This window comes from Python bivittatus, unplaced genomic scaffold (assembly GCF_059951505.1).
Source record: "Python bivittatus isolate LINGU-HERP-01145 unplaced genomic scaffold, Pbiv_v1 ctg000680_np1212, whole genome shotgun sequence".
NCBI lineage: Eukaryota > Metazoa > Chordata > Lepidosauria > Squamata > Pythonidae > Python > Python bivittatus.
The window spans coordinates 9,606,273-9,612,716 of NW_028277095.1; positions in this window are offsets into that span (position 1 = coordinate 9,606,273).

Below are 6,444 nucleotides of genomic sequence, written 5' to 3' on the forward strand. Positions count from 1 at the left end.
TGCTTTGAGAACGGGTTGGAGGAGCCGCTTCGCAATGCAAGAGCCGCAGCGCGAACCTAAAGGAGAAGCGACGCTTAAAGAGCTGCTGCGCTCGCTCCTGTGTGTTCTGACGCAACTCTCCCAAACCTTTTTCAAAGCAGGCATAACCTTTACTAAGCAAGCCCTGAACAAAGTCTAAAGTGATGCGGTAAGAATTGGCACGAAAGTGGCTTCCCATCGCGGTCGTCTCTCTTCCCATTTTTAGATTGCTCTGTCTTAGTGATTCTTGGTGGTTTGCAAAATTAAAATACAATTACATCTGTGTTACAAATTTTAAAAAAGAGCACAGCAATTATTGGCAACAACTACTGGAAAAAGCACTCCAGACGATTTGAAGTAACATCTGGACAGCTACTGCAGAGGAGACCGGTCTGGCTACCGGGGGAGGCTGCTCCAAAGAAAGAGCGCCATCTCTGATAAGCAACGCCTCCTGGACCAGCCCTCTTCGTCTCCGGAGCGTAGAATACTGCAAGCAGTTTCTCCCAGGAAAAATGTCTTGGATGGGTTACCTCTGGTTGGAGAAGGCTGTCCTGAAGGTACTGGATGCCAAGGTATAAAGTGCCTGGGCATATAAGCGCTGGGTACCATCAGTGTATTGATGATACTTTTCCCCAGACCAATGAATGATGTCCTCGAGGTTTCGTTCATGTAGATATAACAAAGCAGAGGGGAGAGAACTGTATCTATCCTGTGGCACCCCATGGATGCCACATGGCATCCTGTATCTATCCTGTGGCACCCCACCTCATGGTCACTTTGTCCTCCTCTCCTACCGCTAACTGGAATGGCCTGTGCAAGGAGGAGTGGACCGTGGCAAAGTAGCTCCCCAACCCTCAGTGGTCCAGGAGGTTACCAGCGGGTCCCCTACAAGACCAACTTATTCATCAGGCATAGTGCCTAGGGCCCACAAAAATGTTTTAATCTTTTTTAAAATCAGAATAAAAATGAAGTAGAAGTTACTGATTTTCATGCATGCCTTTTGATAAGAAACAGACAAGAAACAAGCAACATTTGAACTTCAGATATCTTATTTGTAACCTATAAGTGTAGCATGAATACTAAAATTAAGTAACTTTGATGATATGCAATAGATATAATTAATTGGCAACAACAATTACAAAAAATACATATATTATTTACTATTCCCTATTTCTCTAGAAAATATAAAAATATTGAACTCTTATGAAATATAAATTCTATTATTTTTATGGAGAGAGGGATCCATGAAGGCAAAAATGCCTAGGGCCCACAAAAGTCATAATATGGCCATGGAGGTCTAACAGGCCCAGGAGGGGCACACTATTTCCACCCAGGTCCCAACAAAAGTAATCAGAGCACCCAATGCCATTTTGGTCCCATGTTTAGGCCTAACCCTAACTGAGGATGGTCTGCAGTCTGCTGCTTCAAGGGAGCTCTGCAGCTGCATCCCCACCAAAGCGGAAAAGGTGGAGATGGGACAATCGCTACCGAAATCGGATCTAGCGGGAGCACTTAAGAAGGAGGTGTCACAGAAAATTCAGAAGAAAGGAGCACAGCACAGCGGAGAAATAACCAACCCACTTATTCAGCGAAGGAGATTGAATGGGAGGGGGGCATGGGTGGCATATACATCTAATAAATAAATGTGGGAGAGTGCCTTGATGGAGGGTGGCATGTTGGGGTTCCTCAACGTGTTACTGCGTTGCAGTTCAAGCATCAAAACATCCCAGGAGGATTGTGTGCACAACAGATTAAAATAAACGAATGCCTTGAAGGAGTCCCATCTGCAAATAAATTATTCAGCCTGATGCATAATTGAGATCTTTGGTAATTGATGATCTCTCCCTCAGGAAGGGAGCAAGCTGTGAAGGTCCTACAGCTGTCCTGCAGAGGACTGGGATGATGGCCCGTCCTTTTCCTAAAGCCAGACCAGCTGGACTGCCATTTCCCCCCATTGAATTACACTCCATGCAGGCGCCTGGGAGCATTTATCCTCAGGTCATCTGCGTGGGATGCATTTCCCATGCAGGATGTGGGGAGAAACTGTCCCTCACTTTTTAATACTCTCCAACTCCTAACTCCAGCAGAAGGCAGGAGAGGTCTTTCCATGCTTACCTCCATTGAGTACATTTCTCTGTGCAGGTGGAAAAATAGCTCCCAGATGGGCATCTCTGGTAGGGAGAAAGGCTTTTTGTGTTAACTCTTCCTTTCCTCCTCTTTCACAAGGAAGTTTTGGGAGGGCAGGACTTTATGGAAGTAGCTTGCTCTCCATCGAGGACTTGCCCCAGTCTCCCAACATTATCCAGTTGCCAGGGGTGGTGGGGTGGTAGGATAAAAGAAGAAGGAGGGGAAGCACAGTCAGATTTGCAAGCTTCTGTTACTGTAGCCATTCTAATAAGAGTGCTTTTAGGCCTGCCTGGCATCTATTTCTTGATCTGGTCTACTGTGTAAGGCTGACAGAAGAGCAAGTGGCCAGGAGGGCCTTTGCACAGATCAATCTTGTGTGTCAGTTGCACCTATTCCTAGACTGGAAGCCTTAGCACAGTCAGGCATGCCCTAGTTACTTCTCTTTTAAGCAACTACAATGCTCTCCACACGTGGCTGTTCTTGAGAACTACCTAGAAGCTGTATTTGGTCCAGAATACAGCAGTGCAAGTAATTATGGATGCTGTAATACCACTGCACTAGCTTCCTAAAAGATTCCGAGTACAATTCAAGGTGTCGGTTATCACCTGCAAAGCCCTTCATGACACAGGACCATCTGTCTACAATTGTCTCTGCTCAGCCCCTGAGATCCAGGAGCACGGCCGGGCCTGCTTCAGGTTCCTTCCATGAAACAGTGCCGCCTAGTGGGACTGAGGGACCCTGCCTTCTGCTGCGAGTGCCTGCCCTATGGAGCATAATTCCAACCCTGAGGCTTGGAAGGCCCCAATCCTTCTGCCAGGGCCTAAAAACCTGGCTCTTCCCTCAAGTGCTGGGCCAGACTGCCTTGAAAGAGGTGGTGTGCACCCCATTCTCAAGAAATCATTGTTGAACTCAGCAATCTTAGATAATTTTCATCCAGTCTCCAACTTCTTTTTTTGAGTGATGTTGTAGGGAAGGTGGTTGGGCCTCAGCTCCAGAATAAATTAATTATCTAGACCCTTTTCATTCAGATTGCAGACTGAATAATTTTTTGAAAAATGGAAAAAAAGATTCTAATTTCACCAATGTGGAATATGGGTAATCTGAAATTACTGAAATGCTGCCTATGTTTATTTTCTTCTAAAGGCAGGAAGGCACAGTTGACATACATCTCATTAATTTCAAATACTGTTTTCTCCTTTCAAGGAACAGCTTTTGGAACCAATGTTTCAAAGGAGTTCTTTCCAATGAAAAAAGGGACATTTGAGGACACAGTGATTTTTGTAACCTAGCTCTGAATGCAGTTGGAAATGCCAGAATGTTAGCGTGGAGCTGATCAGAAAAAAAAAAGTTACCTATATGATTTGGGAAAATCAGGATGTACAGGCTTATTGTAAACATGTTTATTTCCTTGCTACAAGCATTCTTGCAAAACCAAACATAATTGTTAAACACACAAATACAAGGCAAGATGTGAAATGGGGATGAAAATGGCCCTTCAAAATTTTAGGACTGTCACAACCATCAGAGGTCAAGAAGATAGAACATGTCTGGTCATCCAGCTGTGTCATGTCACACTCCTTTATTTTTTGTGGACGAAACCACAAGAAGTTGCAAGATTAATATATTGGTTGGACCTCCTGAAAAACTGCATGAATGAGGAAGGAGGACTACATGAAAAAAAGCCTTGTTTGGAAGTACCTAGTGAGATGCCAAAAATAATCCCAAACCCTGAATTATGTACAGTAATGGAAATACTGCTTTTTTTAGGCAATCCAGCTGGCTCCATCTTTTGCTCCCTAGACTTACACCTGTGTGCCAGTGGCACGTGACTGCAGGTTAACTTGGAAAATGGCCATTTTCTGAATCTTCCTAGTTAAGGAGGCTGGGAGGCAATCACTCGCCACTTGGCATTTGTTCCCTTTCCACTGGAGGCAGGGAGGGAGGGAGGCAGTGGCATGATCAGGATGGCACTGCCATGAACCCCCCCCCCAATCCTTTCATCCTCTCTCTCTCTCTCTCTTCCTATCCACCTCTCTACGTCTATAACTTACATGGTACTCCAATTCCAGAGACCTACAGTATTATCAGAAAATTAAAACTAGAAATCAGTTAATAAATCAATCTGAACTGCCACTGTTTGGGGGAGCATGACCAATAAGTCAAGGAACTCCTGTAGATTGGTAACTAGAGAGAGGCCGCTCAGGAACAATCCTGTTTCTTCCCTCCCCAGGAAATGTAAGTTGAAGTCCCCCAGAATCAAAGACTAGGGAACACCAACACCATCCCTGTCATGAGGTCGAGCGGCTCATGTGGGAATGAAGCTGTGCAGCAGTTACAATTACAACACATTTAGCATCTCTTAAACACAGCCTCACAAATAGGACTCTCGGAGTCTCCACCTCCTCTGCCTTAGGACCGTGGCTGAGGCAGCATCCAAAGCCCAGATATGCGCATCTCTGAGAAGGGATCGCCTCACTGCTCACCCACCCAGGTCTTGGTAATGCATGCCAGGTCTCTCATCCGAGTTCGAATCATGATGAAGACAGATTTACTACAGGCAGACCTGGCATTTAAGAGCATCAACTGAAGCCTATGGTACCTGGCTCCTGACAAGGTGAGGGGCTAGAAGAAGTTTCCTTTGCTGCCTCCCACCTCCCAAAATATCTCCCTCTGGGGTCACATCTTCTATGTGACCCTTCCCTCTTTACCCCCTTCTACCCTCTCCATTCACCCTCCCTTCCAACAGTTTGTGGGGACGATAACATGGGTGACCACAGGATCTTGCGGCTTTTGTCCAAACAGCAAAAGCGGCATCTTGCCATTTCACAAGCTCTGTCCCTTTTGTCCATCTGTGTGATGTCACAGTGTACCTACAAAAGTGTGGGGCTTGTGCAACAACAGCGTCATGCTACTTCCATTGTTATCCCCCCTTGTCCTCCTTGTGATGCCACTAGATAACAGACACCCCAGTTCCTCCCTCTCTCCTTCAACCATACCACACTCTCACCCAGTGGTTGCTTTGACACTACTCACTCATCAGCCACACTGTCGGTCAACTTATACCCCTTGCAGCTCCCTAACATTCCCCCCCCCCAACATCACTCTCTCCCATTTTTCTCTTCTTCCTCTCAACCAATAATTTCACCTCCTCTGGTCTTGAGTGAACTTCAAACCAGTTCTAATCCCCTGCTCAGTGTTTAACTCCAGTTCTGGAGACCAAGACTTCCACCTCATTCCCCTTTTGGAGGTGCTACTGGAGGGAGCTAAAGGGCTGCTGGGGATGATCACACAAGCCAAAAGCTGTGATCTCTCACCAAGTTTCTTCGCACAGCATTTAGCTCCTATTGCATAGCAAACACTGATGACCCCGACTGCCCTGCCTGCCAATCACAGTAGCAGCCTTGACCCTTCTTTCCTTCTTCTTTCAATGCCACCCCTTCCTTGCCCTGACCTGACGGTGTGGCAGGAGGGAGCTACTTTGCCTGATATTTTGTATTCCTCTTATCCAGTTTACGATTTTTCCACCAGCTGGCCCTTCAGTGTCATGCCGAAAATTGTCTGTTTGAATCTTCATCATTCCCAGGCATTCTGGTGCATGCCACCACTCTGCCCTCCTTGCTTTTAATGTTCTCCTTCATTGGATTCCCCTTACTTACTGTATTATTTCTTCTGCACCTTCAGGATTTCTTTCACCCTCCACTTCTTTCTCTTCTGCATCACCTTCTCAATACTTACAATTGTCCACTTGACTTTCTTCTGTAAAAGGCTCCCAGCCTCAGTCTCCACGAGGATCTTCCTCAGCCTACCTGGCTCCCTTAGTCTCCATCCTAGAGCACAGACATCACTAGTAGGTTGCAGGGAGGGGGCTTCTCCCCCTTCTTGCCACTCCATTCACTCCTTTCAAACAACCATGATGGGGGTTGGCAGTTCTTTCAGAACCTTTTCCTACATCCACCACGTGTCCAAACAAGGTAAGCAACACAGGACAAAAGATGGAGTAGAACAGGGAAAGAAACTCTTTCAGCCCAAGGCCGACCAATTCTGGGCAAATCTGGCAGGAGCTGCAGGCCAGCACTGGGCAGGGCAATTGCCTGAGGGAGGTTAGGTCACCCTGAGGTGGGACTTGTGGCCCAATGCACTTCCTCTGGGTCTGTGATGCACACCTGCATCCTGCAATTACGCTCTAAAGCAGCCTTCCCTGAAGAGGCTTTGGTACCTCATTGCGCACGGGTTTTTTGTAAGGGCCTGGGGAGAAGGGTCCGGACCTGAGAAAGGAGGACGAGGCGTTCCTACAGAGCT